This window comes from Aythya fuligula, chromosome 22 (genome assembly GCF_009819795.1).
Source record: "Aythya fuligula isolate bAytFul2 chromosome 22, bAytFul2.pri, whole genome shotgun sequence".
In the NCBI taxonomy this organism is placed as follows: domain Eukaryota; kingdom Metazoa; phylum Chordata; class Aves; order Anseriformes; family Anatidae; genus Aythya; species Aythya fuligula.
In genome coordinates, this window is record NC_045580.1 from 1,611,492 (window position 1) to 1,631,403 (window position 19,912).

The window sequence follows — 19,912 nt, forward strand, 5'->3', positions numbered from 1 at the left end:
CCCCAGAAATTTCAAGCCCTTTCTTCATCTCTCTCTGGTATAAATCCATGCTTGAGCATTTGCTTCATTTGTCCTCATGTTTTTAAGAAATGCAGCTACGCATATGCTTAAGGGGACTACACTTAAAGCAGTTGTTGAAAAAGTAGTAATAAAACAAATGAACAAATGAGTAGCCTCATTGCAAGTCCTGTACAGGTCCATCTGGAAGAGAACTCTGACAGCAGCTTCTGTGGTACCAGGAGTCATCCTGCAAGCATCCAAAGAAAAGCTTTTCCATTTCAGCATCTTCCAGTGCTGAAAGCTGCAGTGTATTCTTCCAGAAGCTCCACTGGCCACAGATACTTTTGCCTAGGCTTTAAGGTACCTCGTTTCATGTCATTTTTCCCCTCTTCCATCCTAGAACAGATTTTCAGCAAAAACAAACACCTCTGACATCATCCTCCCTCCCCCATTACTGTTTCTTTTTTTTTTTTTTTTTTTTTTTTATTCCTGGACAGAACTAGGATGACTTTGAAAGAGGTAACACCAGACTTCATACTACCGAGCAATTTTTAGCCTGGCATACATTTCCATCTCATAGGAAGGTGACAAACCTAACACTTCCAAGGCTGCAGGTAAAAGTTGAGCAATTTGCAAGTGTTAGCCATTCCTGAGACCCTCAGCCTCTGAAATACTGAAATCTATTTATAACACAAAAAGAAGAAAAAAGAAACAGTCACAAACAGATGGGACAAACAGAAGAAAAATAAACTGTAAATTGATTTGGCCAGGATACTGTTGGAAGATGTCTACAAATACTTAATAGAGTTAGATGTAAAATAAATAAATAAATAAATAACCATTTCCCTGTAAGTTCAGACACTGAGGTGGTAAATAGCACCGTATGTCAGACCATATGTCAGTCAGCAAACAACCCTACCAAATCATCATTCAAAAAGCATTCTCTAGAACTACACGTTATCCCTATTCCCCTCACACACAGGGAGTAGCTTGCTCTAAGCCGTGATGAAAGCACGACAGCCCTTTCAAAGAGGCGAGCGAGCCCACAGCATGCAGGTTCAGCTGCTAGAAGGCACCCAGATATTCTGGAAAAGAAAAAAAACAAAAAAAAAAGGTGCCGTTACACATCAAACTAGTTACTGAACCCACACACTACCCCCACTTTAAAAAACAAAGATGTTTTTGCCACTATCTTAAGTGACAAGAACCTCACTGTGTCCTTCTGCGTTACTGGAAGATTGATCAATTCCCGTTATTGATTGGCACACTCGCTGACCTCAGGCCTTCCGAAGCAACTCCAAAAATCCATGCATCTCTTTTATGTGCTTTGCAAGATCTTCTGTGAAGTGTTGGAAGCGTTAGCCTTTGAAAACTAGACAGATTTGTTACATTTGAAATATGCAGCACTTGTTCTTCCCAAGTTGCCCGTGACGATATTTTGGGACGTTAACTATAATTTCAAGATCTTTGTCTCTTTCATACACAGTCCGGCCTCTCATACATTACCATTGTCTAGCAAAATTCAAGCAAGAATTAGAAGATTTAAGAACTAATGCTTTGCTTACTTCATCTACACGTGCCTGGGCATTAAGGTGTCGAATACTTCCACCTTCATTTGTAAAAGTTCTGGGTAGGTGAAGCATTAGTAACACTCACTATGTTAATCAGAAATGGGATTTTATTTTAAGGACATACCCCAGTCTCTCCACTCTCAAAGAAGTTTGCTATGAGGCAGCATCAAGAACTCATTCCAGGAATATAAAAAAAAAAAAAAAAAAAAAAAAAGACCTTTGTCAGAGGTATGCAGGACACATGTGCGCACACACTAAACACCTGGAACTAATTTCTGGGCCCCAAAAACAACAAAAATCACAACAACCACCAACAAAAACACTATTATTATCTTACTGAAGCTACTGAAATTGTAGAAATGGCTGTAAAAACTTTTGAAAGGTGTTCAAGTTCATACCCCAGAAGTTATTTCAAACCAGGAGCATTTTTGTAGCGTATTTTTCAGAAAGGCATCAGATGTGGGCTCTTTTGAAAGCTTAACCCACCAAATTTCATTTATCAGTCATCAGATACAGATGGTCCAGAATAACGTGGTTATTCAGTTACCAATAACTTTCCTCTTCGCCACAGTGCCTAAGAAACTCCAACACACACGTTATTTTCTGACTCATTTGCTGATGCCCAATTTATCAGTCTGTGCACGCTTCAGCAGCTTCCAGACGCCTAGAAAGCCATTCCCTAGACAGCAGACCTAGAGAAGATTTGGGGTTACGCATTTTGTAGATTATGGGCCTCCAGTTTCCTAACTTACTAGTTTTCTGCCCTCCATCAAAACAAAATTTGCTGCTCTCATGTACCAGAGAACAGAATTCCTAAGCCCAACAAGGAAAACATGTTATTTGCATTTTTTCCCTAATAAAAGTCTCTATGTAACTTACAAAATAACACAAGACTAGATAGCTCAGAACTCTGAAAACGTAACAGCTTTCCCAAACACACATTTTATTTTGCATTTTCTACTCCAAACAAATCACAGTATTCATATTTACCCTTGAGTCAGCTGAAATCATTACCTCTTTTATTCTCTAGAAATGCAATGTAAATAATTTCACAGATTCCTCCTCAGAAGGCTTGTACCAAATAATTAGGAACTCCTGAACCACAGCGGGGAATGCTGAGAGGACCTTCACCCAAACAAAGCTGAAAGCACCACGCTGTCAGCAAGCTCCTCCGAGATGACAAGGTCACCAGGTTAAGTATAACAGGGCTTTCTGGCATTACTTAGAGGATTCTGCTGACATAGCTGTTCGTACTTAAGATTTCTTCAAGCCTGTTTAACGGGTTGTCAATGTTCTGCTCTGCTACACAGGTCCACGTTCATTCCTCATGCAAACTGGCGCAACCTCCAGCAGAAATTACAATGCTTTATGTCAAAGCTGGAGTTCATTATAAAAACACCAGTCAGGGGTTACTTGGTATTTTGCATATCCCAATATATGCAAAACTATCCCGAGTTTAGAAAAGATTATAAATCATTCTGACCTTGGGTCTAATACGTCAGAATCTCACAGACAGGAATCCCGGGTCATATTTAAGCATTTCTCATGGCAGCTAGGGTTCTGAGACCTTCATCTTCACTAGAGGCAAGCCCACCCAGTTACGTAGGCGACAGGTTTTCAAACAGGAGTGTATTCTTTAAATCTGTTTTAGAAGGCAAATTAACAGCTACCTAAGAAAAAAAAAAAAAAAAAAAAAAAAAAAAACTTGAAAATGGAGTATCTTTATTAATTCCTCTTCTACTTGTGCTAAACCTGATAAAGAACTAGAAAGATTAGACAAGGGAGGCTGAGACACGCTTTCTCCCTGTGATATATCATATACCCCACAGATTCCAGGGCCATATATCCTTTTATTTGCCACTCCTGTAACAAAAAAGATGTGACCCGGGTTTTCTGAGGTGCGGTTTTACATACCTGCTCTCATCCCTGCTCCCAGCAGCACACATGCATGCAGACACACACCTTTGGCACTTCGTGCCTATAGGAATATTCAAAAGGGAAATTCCAACATGCATATGCATAAGCACTAGCACTCAGATGGAAATCCGAAACTACACAAAGAATTCAGAACTGTATTTCTTCACGCATATTCAAATTTTTTGAAATTGTAACACTTCAATAAGAGAAGCAAGAAGGAGGCGAAGCACCCAGTGCCAGGAATTTCCGAGCAACTGTCCCAGCACTCGCTGACAATATGGCCCCTAGAGAATCCTCTCCCATCTCCAGGTTAAGGAGTTCCTTGTCCAAAAGGGTAGGGAGCATTTTTAATTCTCTCAAAGGACTATTATGAAGATTAATTAAGGTCTGAGCAGTGCTTTGAAGATCAAAACTGCTATGCTGTTATTTATTATTAAGGAACAACAAAGTGCATTTTTGTTGCCTATAATTCAACTTCATAGAGCAAAGAGTGAAAGAACACATGTGCTCAAGTGCATAAATGAATTCTCCCTGCCCCAACAAGCTGTGATTTGCATAACTGCATTTTTAGTCACCAAAACCCCATCAGTAAATCTATACTCATCCCTTTGAAATATTTTAAAGGCCTTAAGGAATACAACCAATATAGTTTCTCTTCTGATTCTTTTCCAGGATAAGCTTTTCCTATCAGATATTTCTGCCTCAATTCAGCAATGCCTTTTATCCCATATGCAGCCCTACAATTACTCACGTCAACATTAGACATATTCTAAAGTGCTTTGCTAAATCAGAAATTCAATGCCTATTTTGGATGTTTCCACTCAAAAATTTTTAACTCTTAACTTGAACTGTCAAAGCCTGTTCAGAATAACGTGCCCTTAGTCGTTACATTATACACAGCTTATGTTACACGAAGCAGGAATGCCTAGCATAAAGCTTCAGAAGAGAGCAGGCAGGGTGTCAGCATAGGGAGGAGATAAATAAATCACAATTATTTTGGAGCTCTGCTTTCTTCACAGACTTTTTTCCCATTGGGACATGACTGACCTCTACAGCAAAATACGTCTCAAAAATGCTCACAGCTGCAATCTAAGCAGACATCGCGTTACTGAGCGTGTACTGCTACTTTTCCCTTGCTTCAAACAGATACATGCATACACACCGTAAATCATTTACGACAAATGTTACCAGGTTTTAATTACATTTATATTCTTAGATACTGTACTTTGACAGCATCACAATAAAAACATGAAAGCTGAGTAGAAATAACACAAACTTTAAAAAAAAAAACAAAAAAAAAAAAACAGCACACCTATCCTCAAGTCTTGCCACCACAACCACATCTTCCTGGTTCCAACAGCAACTGCAAGAGACCAAGCTCCCCAGCACCTCAGTGGTGGGATGTAACAGTGCAAAAAAGGAAAGCACGAACACCGGCTCTTGCACCTGGAGGGTAGGGAGCGCTGACAACTGATGTAACATGCACAGCTACTAACAAACACCCTGCAATTAAAGAAATTGCTAACAAAGGGTCAGGTATCTGCAAGACGCAGAGCATCTCACCGGATTGTCAGCCAACATCACCTCTTCACAGGAAACACTTAAAATTTATTGGATTACCTTTTGGCTCTACTCCCATTACCTTAGTTTGCACCCACAAGATCCTTAAAATCTGAGGCACTTTCTTATTAAAAACACAGATCCCAGATTGCGAACTTCTGTACTTTTTAGACTGCTCTCAGGAGAAAGTTGTGTTATATTTAGCAGCCATATGGCAGCCCTCCTCCACGCACATGTTTTGTACCGATAAGAACTGACAAATTAAGTTTTCTAAAACACTGATCTCTATGTTTTCATTTCCTTTTTTAATCTTCGAAGTTAACTGTGGTTTAATTTTTACAATTGGCATTTGACAAACAGGAAATGCAAGGAGTACCTATGCTGAATGATGCAAGCCTGAGAAGTTTTGTAATCTAGGTGAAAATGTTGAGAGAACAGCTAAGCACTATTCTAGGCAGCCAAGTTCTCCCCAGTTTAATACAATACATCTACATAACTAAGTAGCCAAGGATCTATTGGCTTCACTATGCAACTTGTAATTGCTGTGTATGGCTGACTTGAAAATATGAGCTAAAGAACACTCCCCATAGTAAAATGCTTTTAAAAAACGAGAGGTTACTTGGGCATTTCAAGCTGCCGTACACCAACAGGGGAAGCAGCAGAAGGTACAGTGACAACAACTGTAACGCCATGAAGAACTTCAAAGATAAAAGGACAAGGACCGTACAGTTTTCCCATGCCCCTGGGAGGCAGGCTTTCCATACTGCCTGGCAGACAGGAGCAGGAATCTCCCTGTAGCACAGCTGATATTATGCAAACCACAGGCAAAGGCTAGGAGGAGGGCAAGTTACCCTGAGATCCCCTGCCACGTGGGACAGCTCAGAAGGCAGGGTGAACATACGACATAAAAAGCGACAAAAGCTTCAGTGCAACCATGCACACACACCTTCAAAGAAAAACACACACACATACACAAGACAAATAAACTACAAAAAGAGAAGGAAAAAAGGAAAAGAAAAGAATTTAACACTCCAGAAAAATAAGCGGGCTGTGTTCCTCTCTAGCAGCAAGCAGAATCAATGCCTGAAATGCTCACCTACCAGCTAAAACATGCCTGCTTGTTAATCCTCTTTTGGGTATTTATAACTTCTCCAATTCTTTCTGTGCTCTTCCGGGGAACAGGAGGCTGGAGAGCACCCTGTGCGATGCTCCAGCAGGCCGGGCTGGCCACAGCCACCAGCAGCATCCCAGCACAGCAGGGCTCAGGCCGTGCTGACCTCCTAGCACCTTCCTTACTAGTCACAGGTTGCAGGGCAGAGCTGGCTCCGTTTCCAAAACTGCATGGGGTAACCCCAGCCCTTCCCTTCTGCCTGAACAGTCCCAGGACAGCACAGCATGAAAAAGAGGCGGACATGAAACCTGACATGCCTAAGCACACTCAGAAGCTGCGTGTGCAGACTGAGAAACACAAATGAACAACCGTGTTTTTTTCCAGCTGCTGTGTTATGTTCATTACTAAAAGAAAAACTAATAAACACTCAATACTGTGGTCTCTCTCCCTCTGCGTGAAGCTATTTAGGGAAAATATTGTTTCAGTACTGCCCGTCCTACCTTCAAGCCTTGTAAAAATCATGAAGGTGAATGACATGGCCCAAATTGCTGCCTGAAGCTCCCTTTATGCTGGACAACCCTCTGGATGCTGCAACCCTCAAGGCGCCAGTCAACTCGTTGTGCAGAGAAGTAGCAATTTCTTCCAAACACTGACTACTCCTTCCTGTCTTCCTTGGGGAAACAGCCATTGCAGAATGTAACGCAATTGTGCAATTAGACCACCACCAGTAAGCAGGGAAACAAATTGCTTCCTAGGCCAGAATTATTTGCACAAAACACACACACAAATGGGGGAGGGGGCAGAGGGGGAGAAAAACAACAAAAAACATTTAAAGATGCTATCAATCACCAAGATTTCTTCAAAAAACAACAACAAAAAAAAAGGCCCACAGAAACATCTTTTTAAAACTTGCCTCAATAAAAATAAACACAAACAAAGTGATAGAATTACCATTCCCACATACCTAATTATCAAACCAGAGCTTGGTGGGAAGAACGAGTAAGGAAGTCTTCCAATTAACTAATTTTTATTTTTTTTCTTCCTTAAATGTGGTCATTAAACCCTGCTGTAGAAAGATGTAGGAGAAAGCAGATCTCTGGTCTTCTGGCAGTTTTTCCCATTCTTGAACAATTCCTCCTTCAGATGCACAGCCACAAAGGTTCAAAGGTCCTCCCAGCCTTTGTTCTCAGTTCCAGCGTAGTTACAAACAAACTTTTGTTCCTGTTTCTTCAATGAAATAAGCTGCAGCAGTTACCAATGGCTGAACTTCACATCTGAAGCTTGCCTTATGCATCATTCAACTGAAGGACTATGGAATCTCATTTACACTTCAAGAATAAATTATCAGAACTTTTTGTGAAATAAGACTATTGATTCAGTAAACCATTGAATCAACCAACCTCCAGCAAACATTTTACACTTCTGCATATACATACAAGTGAGGAAGGATCAATGCACTTTGGTTTACTTATTATATCAAAGATTTTTTTTTTTAATCTGAACTCTTTTGTGTATTTTCTAAGACTCTACACATTTTAGTGCAAAAGTGATGCCTGTCAGCAACTTTAAAATAACACACACATGTATGCATACACATTGAAAACAAACAATAACACCCCAACCCTGAAATTTTCACAGCTTGTATCACAGCCAGAGAGCAAGGGATGAGATGATAACTGTAAGGACAAGTACTAGAAGTAGCTACTAAAGTACAGATTGATGGTTCCTAGCAGGTGGGAGTTGACTCTCTAGAGATGGTCCTTGTAAACCTCTAAACACAAAAGATATCAAAGCCTTTTGTTTTCTCTTTTTTATTTTTTTAAATAAATCATGCCTTCAGACTCGAACACATGGGTTGGCTATTATTAAATCTAATGAAGACATTCATGAATCACAACAAAAAGTAAAAGATTAAACCACAGCAAATGTTCAAAGGCTCTTGCAACAAGAAAAATGAAGCTCCAAGAGGGTTCTCCAGCTACATCCTTCCATAATAACATATATAACACAAGCTGGATTCAGTGATCCCCATGGCTCCCCTCCAACTCAGGGTATCCTGTGCTAGCTTTGTGTAGAACCCCAGAAGTCACCATGAAATTGTAACACTGGAGCACCCTGATCAGTCACAAACCCAGTTACGCAGGAACAGCTTTTGCCAATATAGAAAGTTCTACTTGGTCACGTCACAGCTGATTAATCCTTTGATTATAACAATAGCGTACAGCAGAGTTCTCCACTAGCATTACCTGGCCTTACATCTTCAGTATAAAACTCATGCCTTCTAAAAATCTCTCATTCACGTTATGTAGAAAGAGCTGTATGCTTCATATGTCACAATTGAAGGTCTGAAAGAAACTAAAAATGTAGGTGGAATCAAACATTCCCAAAAGCAACCTAGTGCCAAGTTGTAAATATTGAGTTTCTGCATCGTATACCCTCGTAAACTCTGACCTAAACCAGCTGAAGTCTCTTTCCTGCAAGCTACTATCTTCATAATTACACATTTTTTTTCCAAGTTTCCTAGAAATCTACCTTCCAAACCCCTTCTGTTTCTTCTTTTCCTACTTGCACAGGATTTTTTGCTTTTTTCTTCTTCCCTTGAGTGAGGGTCAACCTGCAATGCTATTGCTTTCTCCAGCTGCAAGGAAATCAAGCCAGTTCCCCTAGCTCTCCAAATCCTGCTGCCACTTTTGTTTTCACAATGGCATGAAAAGACATCAACCTGCTTTCAAATCACCAAGGACAGTATCACTTATTTTCGCCCTGAGCACTCACCTTGAGCATTGTGAGTATTGAGACCAGAAAGTTCATCTACCAATTGCTAGGAAACATTGTTACTTAAAAATAAACAAACAAAAAACCCAAAGCTTTAACATTTTAATAGACACTTGTTTAGCTGGTGATAAATATATCTCAGATAATGAGATACAAAAAAGATTTAAGATGGTTTTCTGTAAGAAGCAAGAATTTTCAAATCACTTCTAAGAACCTAACACCTTCCTGTCAAAGTTATTTTTAGCAAAACTGATTATCTCAATCTGCCAGTAAGTGATGACAGAGCTTTTAGAATACCATCTTTCGTCCCTGTATCTTAAAAGCAAGCTGCCCGGAGTAATTCAATCATTGTCACCCTTCTCTACAACCAGGTTCTGGGGCCGTAGGACCACCACTGTACCTGCACTCCACTCGACTGCTGCTGCCATGAGTCTGACCCACTGCATGGGATGTCACCCGAATGTGCTTTTGCTGTAAGAATTTTCACTCGCTTTGTGTCTTTACACTTGCTGTAAGGCATGGCTCCGGTACGGGACCAAATCAAAACTAACAGAGGACTGACAGCTTGTTGATCTAGCATATAGCCTGCTTACAAAGTAAACAAACACCCACAAGATAAATTGGCACCATCGCAGTCAGTTTATCCAAGCACAGTGCTTGGTATTGTGTGACCACGACAGATCCACCATCAGGAATACAAGGCTAGAGCCCAGGCTGACCAAGCGTCCCTCCATCCAGCGACACCCTCAGGCACATTTAAGCACTTAATCTGAACCCTGAAACCCACGGTAAGGCAGGCTCCAAACTCCTTGTCACCCTGGTTTAACAAATTAAAGGTGGAAAAGGAAGAAACCCCGGTTCCTCTAATTCTTAAAGAGCTATCATGCAAACACTAAGTCAATGCTTTCCACCCACAAACATGAAAGGCTGACCTGTGGAAAGGCAAGGGAAGAGAACGGAGGGGCAGCAACTGCAGCTTCCAGAGAGGACCTGGTGAAACCAAAGCAGCAGTGGGGCACAGAAAGCGGAGGAGAGGAGGCAGTGAGCCCCACCTGAAGAAACCATTAAACCCGCAGCTCTGATGTCTCAACTTCTTACCATATTATAGTATGGACTCAGAATAATGTCCCTCCCATTTAGATCAATTCATCTTTCTATTCTTCATCAGAGAGAACAATTAAGATGACAGGAGGATGAATGAATCATTGATCAGTAGCGCATGCTGAGCTATTGCTTCAGCTAGTGACTTCACCTGCAGCAAGAGGACTTGCTCAAAATGCTGCAATTAAGCTACGGAAAACAAACTGAAATAACACATGGGATCCTAAAACAATGATTTTAGGAGTGGGGATTATGGGGTGGAAAAGGAGCTGCAGAGCCCGATTTTCATCTAACATCCACAGGTGATGTTACAAACTCCAGCCTTACATGTGTCCAGATACAGCAACACAACAGCCAGTGAATGTAATAACCATCACCTGGAAAACAAATCTAACCATATTCAAATTGTGAGAATGATGGTAGTTAATGTTGTATTTAATCAAAAAGCAAGACAACATAAGGAAGCATATACATGGCACGTTTACCAAACTGATTACAGTAAACCTGGTAGCATTGGTTTATCAGCTTAAACAATCAGCACCTAATTAACTGTGCATTTAACAACTAGGTAATAAAAGTTTCTTCTCAGGGAAAATCAGATTGCAAAAGTCAACATCAGCTTAGACACGATTAACTTCCTGTCCACTGCTAGGAAAGCAAATCCAATTTACTAAATACTTCAAAGGGCAGTTTTTAATTATTTTGCCCGCTTCCAAATAATGTAACACTACACACACACAAATACAGTAAGCTGGTCTAGATGGGTATTTGTAGAGACTCTACGAACAGAAAATACCAAATAAGCAAAGCATGTTATGAAGCCTTTGTGTGTTTAGGAACAGCCCCAGCCTAGCAGCTCCTAGGGCAGAAGGCCCAGCAGAGAGGCCAGCAGGAATCCTTACAGAAGGGAAACCCTGTGCAGTTGCAGCCTGTGTAATCTGCGGCAATATATTAACTTGGAACACTTCTTTCAGGCTTTCCATTACTGTGTATTTCTAAAACAACTTCTAGGAAATAAATACACATTCTGAGTAAGATTTACCTAGTTTACCCGGCTTCAAGCAGCACACGGACACATAGGAACATATATAGATGGTATGGTACTCCGTGTGCGTATCTCCATAGTTTTACTCAGGAGAAATGGAGGCAATGCAGAAAAACTGTTCAGAGAAACACAGCAAGTCACCAATAAAAGCAGAATGACCATTGCATAGCTGTATTGACGGAAAACAACAGCTTCTCTGCCATCCTACCCTTTTTACCCAACACAACAATTAAAAATTGAAAATTCCTTTAAGTTTTCCAGTTTTAATTGTTCAACACCAAAGTTGGTGATATATTCTGAGCTATGATACAGGTTAAAAAACAAACACAAAACCCACAAACACAAAATTAATGTTTAAAAGAAATGCTTTCGGCCCAATAGGCTCACAATTAGTGATGGCTGCTGACCTGCAGCTGGACCATTATATCCGCAAGTTATGGGATTCTCCAAATTCTGGTTGGCTGGAAGGCCTAATTTACATAACAATAGCTATAAATAAAACAGCCTCTCTTTAGTGTCCATGGTATGCACATCCCTTCTCTCACTTTGGCTAAGAGAGCACAGCCAACCACTTCAAAAGATTAGCATTACAATAGAAATCACTATGAAAATCAACATGCTCAGACTGGCCAGACTTGTGGACCTGCTTCACACCAGATACCAAATTGACTTATTTTTTCCAGTGAAAATTGTTGTTGATTTTAAAAGTTGATAAACACTTTAATTCATTAATTTCACATCATGGTATTAGACCTCTCCAGGGCAGCTAGCATAGCCAAACAGTGAAGCTGAAGCTGAAACACTGAAGCATTCCTTCTTGTAGGCATGGACACTTAAGACATCAAATGTGCTTGCCTTTCAGTTCAAATTCTTGCCTACGTCTGGTGGAGGAGAATGAGTCTGCCAGGAACCCTCTGAGCTCGGATGTTCATAAAATCCCTCCATCAGAAAGCTCTCAGCCTCTGCTGGAACAAGCTGCTGCTGCAGGCCACCAAGGGCTGAAAGCAGGAATCGGAGCTGCAGCTCAAGAGCACAGCTGCGTGAAGGAACCGGCCCCACACACGCTACACCTGACCGAACACACGCAGCCCCAAGAGAGCAATCAGTCCAGGTTTTTGCAAGTAAAATGTACGAATTTACCTACATCTCTCTATAGCTTCTTCTTTTTCTGCCTGTACTCTGGAATCACCCAAAATGCTATCGAGGCAACGACTGTGAGACAATAGCTTCTTTCTGCCATGCTCACAGCCACTGGAGTCAGATCGGAACTATGACTTTGATAAGAATATTTTGAGAGGAAGCACAAACAAAAATAATCACCCAGTTCATGAAGAGGCCAACATCTTCCTCTTATTTGTGGAAAGGAGGAAACAAAGGACAAGGGAACCCTCTGCAATTTTTCTGCCTTATACAAACTCCTCTAGCCACAATAAAGTACGAAAAACATCATTTATTTTTGGAAATACGTATATTGGGCTCCTGAAAAACACATTGAATCTTTGTATAAATATATTACTGTGCTTGACCTGTTTGTTTTGAAATGGGGAGAAGTTCACTGGAATCATCCCCATAACATGGCCTGACACTGCATGGAAAACAATGCCTTCAAATGGCAAAATAACATTTCCTCTACAGAAGTTCACAAAAGAAACAAAAGCCCAGGGGAAAATAGCCATATTTATAGCCACTGTTCCCCTTTTTGCCAGTCAGATTTCCTCCACTCCCCCTGGGACCCCCACTGCCGCAATCCCACCCCCTGAAGTTTACTGACATCATTGTATTTCCCTTCACTTGCTCTACAGAAAAGCAGAATGTTAAGAACTGGGATACAGATATTTCACAACCCATCAGCAAGAGGTACAAAAACCATTGCAACATTCAGCTACATACAGGAAAAATCTAAGAAGTAAAACAATTCCTTAATAATAGTTCTGCTGACCTGCCTCAGATGTTCTTTGCTTATTCAAAAACTTGATAAATATACTTTAAATATACAAATCCCATGTTAAGATTAGAAGCTGAACTATTGAACAATAATTTGCTTCTGGCAATGAACTACTATTTCTGTACATTATGCACAGTATTAATACTGCATTAATACTTTCAGTTCCGTTGTTTCCCCAAATAATAGGTTTTACAAAACATATTGCCAGACTCTCATCCCATTTTCTGTCCTTTCATTGCCTCAATCACTATACGTCCTCACAGGAATAAGATTTTGAATCTTCCAGATGGCTTCAATACGTTTAAACTTCACAAAATCGTCAGACATACAAAGGTACACACTCTGGTATGGTGCTGGCAACCTTCAATACATTTCACGAAAACAGATCAGTGCAACCACCAGAACTATTTGCTTGCTCTCTATCATAAAGAATATATAATGTTTTACTTGCCAGTCAAAATAAATTGCTCAGTCAAGGCTAACCTAATTTTGCAAAACTGGAATGAAGAGACATCTGTGCAGTGGGAAATGAATTGCATGGTATTTAATACGCATACGTAGGACATTTGTCCCTATTCTGTGGAAAAGGTATCTGCACCCTGCTCAGAACTCACGCACTTGACGGAGATATTCTCGTAACGGTCTCAAAAGCCTAACCATCCTGCTCCATACCGAAAGAGGGGTGTCTTGTCAGTTTTGGATCTCTTTCTTCAAGATTGTATCTTTCTTGAAATGAAATTGCATATTTTAAGCTTCTAACTTCTTGCCTTTTCACTTATTCCTCTGAATTTCATTCTTCCCAGTGACAGTATTGGCCAACACAACAAACTGGACTCCCATCCACAGTGAAGGCTGTCCAAGTCCCTGTCCAAAGTGCTGTTTTCTGCACTATCTCATGTAGAAAGTACAGAAGAAGTGCAACAAAAAATGACTTCTTCCCTTCACCTTCTTAGAATTCAGAAGCCACCAGTGCAGTCTGGAACAGGAGACTGACTTGAGAGGGGTTCTCTGGGGAGAAAGACCGTGGGGACGAGAAGAAAACGGTGATCTACATGGGCACAAGCTTGCCAGTTTCAAAGGCTCATTTACCTTTTTTCACAAACTGACACGACTGTTCGCCCAGAGCCCAAAAGAGAGATTACATATCTCTCCTTACAAGACCCTACGCTGCTCTCCCCGCTCACGTCCCTGCCTCAGGTTGGCGTGAAGGCCAACCAAGACTAAACTCCAGACCAAGCCGCACAGCTCCCGCGGCTCTCCTCATGGCGCTGCGACGGCATCGTACGGACGTGGTCTGCTGAGCACCCTCACGGGTCTTCGCTGCACCTGAAAGGGTCTAACGAGGCATTACGCAGCCCCAGCAAATGTCACCGAGGACACCTCGCACAAAGGAGGACGAGGCTGGGACGGCGTCTGGGAGCGCTGTGAGGCACCACACGGACCCCAACCCCAATTATCCCTCATTTCTCCACAAAGTATCCCTCATTTCTCCACGAACAGCCGCCTGGCGATGGCGGGGCTCGCCGCGATACCCCCCTTCCCTCCCCTCAGAGTCGGCGACACGGGACGGCGACACACCGGCTGCCTGGCTAAAACGCAGCGGACGGGAAGAAAAACGAGAGCCAAAACCAGCAAAAAAACGACGAAAACCCCCAAAACCACCACCGCGAGACAGAGTCCCGGGCGCCTTGATTTATTTAATTATTTTTTATTCATTTTCTCGCCCTCCCTCGCGGGGGGGAACCGGCCGCTAACGGCCAGAGCCGCTGACAAAGCTCCCGCGCGCCCCCTCCCCTCGCCCCCTCCCCTCGCCCCCGCCCCCACCCCAGCACCGCCCCCGCGACATGCGCGGCGCTATCGCGACACGAGGCGCCCCCCTCCCCTTCCTCAGGGAGCCCCCCCCTCCATCACAGAGCCCCCTTCCCCCCTCCCCAATATCACGGAGCCCCCCCACACACACACACACTCACCTCGCTCCGCCGCCGCGGGGGAAGCGAGCCCGGGAGCCCTCACCGCCGCCTACCAGCCGCGTCGCGACATGGCCGCTGTCGTCGTCGTCGCCGCCGCAGGTGAGGGGGCGCCGCGCCCCGAGCCGCGGGGAAGAGCCCCGGGGCCGCTCCGTGGACGGGGGAGCCGCGGCCGGCACACGCCCCCCTCACACACGCTCCGCGGCGCAGAGAAAGGCTCCGGCCGCCAGCGGGGCCCATGCGCGCTGCTGCCGCCTGCCCGGCTCCGCCCCGCCGCGGGGAAAGGGCGGGCGCTGAGCGGGGTGGTGGAGGGTGGGCAAGGGGCGGGAGATGGCGGCCGGGGGGGGTTGGCTGGGGTTGGGGGCTCCGTGTGGTGCTGGGGGCTCTGCAGGGAGGTTGGGGGGGTCGTGTGGCTGCTGAGGGTGGGCGCAGACAGCGGGCGGTGTGGAAGTGGGGGGCGCCTGGGGCAAGCACCAGGGGCTTCTGTGGGGGGTTGTGGAGGGGGTGGGTGCTTCGTGGGGGTCCCCCCAGCCTCCAATTTGCCCCCCGAACCCCAGCCTCCAGTTTGGGGAGGAAGGGTTTGACCCCCAGTGAGGGGCGAGCAGGGTCACGAAGGCAGTGGGGTTGCTTGGGGCTGTCCCTGCAGAGGCAACGAGAGGGATGGAGGTGAGGGCTTGCTGAGCCTGCTGCTGGGACTGCAACTGCTGTTCGACTAGTTGTGTTGGCAGGAGAGCACCCAAAATCTTGCCAACGAGGTGCTGAAGTTTGCATGTTCTTTAGTGTTCATGCGGCCAGGCTGGCTCCCTGCCTGAGGACAGAGGTAAAGGAGGTGCCTCCTGCACCTGGCCCTCACACCTCCCATGATGGTGCAAGACCAAGGAGGGGCCACAGGACTCACCTGCGGCTGGACTACTTGCACTGTGCACAGTACACAATTTTTCCCTGTGATATAGCTTCAAGTGTATTAAGTCTAGCCCCCAGACTGCAGCTTTATCAGGAAAGGTTAACTCACTTCAAAATTGAAGTGAGGTTTAGGTATTAACCACAAATTCTTTCCTCCAAAGGAGTGAAGCGTGTTCTTAAATGAAAGAGCCTGCAGTGCTGTAACTGAGGAGCTCATAGGTGGAGATACTGCTCTTATGTGCTGTGTTTTGGGAAGCTGACCCCAGGCACTTCGTAATGCCCACACACTTCATAGATGCTTTACTGTATCATCAGTGTCTTCAGAAACACGTAACTTTATTTTGCTGGCAGTAGGCAATGTCGAAAATCCTTCCCTGATAATTATCTCTGCCATTTGGTGACCGCAGAGGCTAGATATCCAATGGCTGGTGTGTATTTATTCCTTCAGTCATGGCATTGAGGCGGCTATGCCAGAGGCACAGTGGTGAACACCCCCGAGCTGTGTTGGGATGATGTACACCATGCACCTGGGGACTCACTGTGGTTTGTGCTGTGACTCACCCTCCCGCTGACAGCTACATGGTCAATGCAAAACCAAATACCGAATAGCCCACTTGGTATGCTCTTAGGAATCTTTTATATGCGAGTCATGGTGTGCTCTACTCCATGAGCTGGATTTGGTGGGTTTTGGTTTTTGCTTTCAGCTGGGAAACACTGTAAATATAATATGTCATCTATGTTAAGACTACATGTGATACCAGCTATCCAGCACATTTGGATAAATGATACCGCTGTTTGCTAATTGGGAAGCTAGGGGTAACAAGCCATAAGCACGTAGTAGTTCTGAGTTGTGAGCTTTAATTTAAGAGATTTGAAGAATTTTTTGTTGTTAAAGTTGTGAAGAAAATTTTCCAAGCTTGTCATGGGTAACTGATGATAGCTATAAATGTGCAGAGTCTGGAACAATAGCTCTGAGACATGTGTACTGCTTCATGCCAGCGTATGCTGTGCCAGATGCCACAGACAAAATTGTAGTTAAGAACATTGGTGGGTTTGGGCTCCCTGTGTAAGGAGACAGCAAATAGCAAAGATACTGAACAGCATCCCCTAACGTGGGGAACAGTGTAGCTGTGTGGGCTAATAAACAAAAGAGGACACAAAAAGTGCATAAATTAAGATGATGACAAGGCAAAATCATGTGATTTAGTGTGCTGGTGCCTACAACTCTGATCCTGTCAAACCTGACAAGTTAATTAGGATGAGCCAGGACCATGCCCACATGGCTCACTGCTGATAAAACCTGGGGGCACCGGCAGCGGCTCTGTTGACTCCGTATGTAGGAGGCTGAAGTTTTAGTAATGTGTGAGACGATCCCTATCTCTCCACTGCTGATCTGAGTGACTTTTAAATCCCTGGATGAAAAATACCCAGAGCATCCTGAAGTAGTGGAGCCTATCCCTCTTTATTACATGCCACCATCTCTCTTGCGGTTTCAGTTCTTCCTTATTTTGACTGGCTGTCACTGGGTGATTTTTGAAAGGCTTGTTTGTTGCTCTTCCCAAGCAGAGTATTTTTCATTATGTCTGTCTAACTCAAAACAAATGGTGGGCTGCACATGGGAATGCAGCTTGAGAAAACTGGAGATCAAAGAGAGGTCTTGACTCTGTGCTGAGGATCCCTGCTGCATTTCCCCTTTAACTGCCTCCCACCAAGCTCGTGGCTTGCGATTTGAAGCTTGCTGTCTTTCTTTTCTTTTGTCTGAACATCTTTGCTTGAAAACAACAATAGTAATAAAGTGAGAATGTTTTCCCATTGCAAACTTTCTCTCTGTTTCTTGTTCCTTCAGTCCTTCATCTTGCTAATTTTCTGGAAAACTTCAATGGCTCTTCAGGATGCCAGGAAATGCTTCAGCTTGAATGAAAAGTAAAGCACAGAGCCCTTGTATCCAGTTCACCCAAACAGGAAAGGACTGATCTGAACTGCTTCAGCCCTTGCCAGTTAGAGGTTGCTGTTGTGTGTCTGGAGGGCTTGTCTGCCCTTTGCATGTTGGATCTGAAGGTCACTCTGCCCTGATCACCACATCAGCAAGTTAGCCAGCACTTTCAGGGGAAAAAAAATAATTCTACCCAAAGGATGGTACGGAGAAATATGGCCAGGTGTCAGTTCCTGACACATCTCAATTTTTACTTTCTCCTGCTAAAATTTGTGGTTTGGTATCAAGAGTATTGTTTTGGTTTTCTCCTTCCCTAGTGAGAACTTCCCTGAGCCATGTAGTTTGTTACGTTATGTACATTTTTTCCCCCCACTGAGATGCAAGATTAAGGAAACTAAAGAAGGGGATTTTTTCCTGACTTAGAACTATTGGTTTTTAGGAGGGCTTTTTTATCTGGCAGTGTCAGTGAAATGATGCCTCGCTGTCAGCTGAGAGAAGCTGTAGAGAGCAGCTATGCTGCTGGCTGGTTCAGAGTGTTTTGTTGTTTCATATAAGCCAGCCTTCAGAAGATGCTTTTATGAGATAACACTGTATCTTTCCTTCCTTTACTTCACAATCTGCTTTTCTTAAATATTTTTCTTGGAATCAAATATTTATGAAAATAATCAGTTACATTCACAGATTTCTTCTGAGCTTTATTTATTTTGAGAAGATGCTGATGCTATTGCCAAGCAGTATGAGACTGTTTACAAAGTAAACTGGGACCACAACAAAGAAGCGTGAAAGTAAAAAGGTGGGAGAAAGGAAGAGTGAGAGACAATGTATTGCTGTTCCTGAAAGCTGCTTTGCATTTCTATAGCACCTTTCCTCCCAGTGTTTCAGGGCACATTGCAAGCATTAGTCATACCTCATGCTAGATTTGAGAGATGAGTGAGGCAGTTCCTGCCCCCATTTAGAGGAAAAATTCTGGATATCTGGAACCCAGGGAGAATGTCTTTTCTGGACCTTTCTGTGGAAGCTGAACAGATCACTTCTCTGTACTTCAGTATGTAAAAGTTAGGACATTTCAATATAGCTTGCTAATTCTGTACAGCGCCTTGTGTTTCTCCCAGAGGAAGTACAAAGGACATTGAAATACAAAAAGAACATGTGCATTAGGTGATCTGCAGTCTGCAGACCTCGCAGAGCAGCTCTGCATCTCTTACATGAGTTTAGATGCCATAAAATTGTGTATAACTTTGTAAACACTTAGAAATGTGAAGCCTACACTGTTTTATAAAGAAGTGGTGAGAGTAGGACAATACAGCGCTGCAGGGAGTTAATACATCAAGCTCAGTAGCCAGTGAATGAGCCAACTCGTGGCAAAACTGACAAAAGTGTAAACCTATGCAAGTTTGAGTATGTTTGGCATGCTACTGGTGTCCTAGTTAATTTTTATATTCTTTTTATGTGTTTAGAGAACTTGCCATATAGAGGTGCTGAATTTGTTTTGGGGCTTCTGGTTGATTACTGCAGAGAGATGTTGTTGAATTTACCAGAATCCTTATGAAGCTTTAAAAAGTGACTAGTTTGATTAACTGCAGTTTTAAGCTAGCCTTCATTTCAGTTGGTACAGCTTTTAATTCAGTTAGGATTGCAGAAACCTGTTGTGAAATCTTGACTGTTGAAGCCAGTAAGAGCATTGCTATTGACTTCAGTGATGAAGCCAGGCTTTTTTTTTTTGCCTTTTTTTTTTTTTTTTTTTTTTCCAAAAAATGTCGATACTAATGATAAGAGTAAGAGACTTCATCCAAATAACTTCCCTGGCAGATTTGGTGTGTTTGAGAGGATACTGGGGGAGGATAGACAAAGATTTCTTGTCTTTACCAATATTCCTAGTCATGTTTTCAAAGAACAAACGTATCTTTTTTTTCCTGGCAATGGATATATTGATGGTCGGTCAGATTGCACAACTGGTCTCTGAGCTGATGACGCACTGCTCCGTTCTCAATGTTTCATATTCAGACATCTTAGCTCCTATTCTTTAGAGATAGGAGGGATTTTTTCTTACAGTGTTGTATGTCTAGACATTTTTTTTAGCGTTC

The 19,912-nt window shown here is 43.1% G+C and overlaps 1 protein-coding gene across 3 annotated transcripts in view; it reads right to left on the reverse strand.

The window, feature by feature from the left end:
* ARHGAP32 (Rho GTPase activating protein 32) overlaps positions 1–15,045 on the reverse strand; it is a 264,914-nt gene extending 249,869 nt beyond the window's left edge. For 2 of the 3 annotated variants that reach the window (XM_032201829.1, XM_032201827.1), the window contains exon 1: positions 14,996–15,045. The gene's annotated coding sequence lies outside the window, so the exon portion shown is untranslated. The remainder of the gene's footprint in view (positions 1–14,995) is intronic. The other variant, XM_032201828.1, reaches the window with a different exon arrangement.
* Between the last annotated feature and the right edge of the window lie 4,867 nt (positions 15,046–19,912).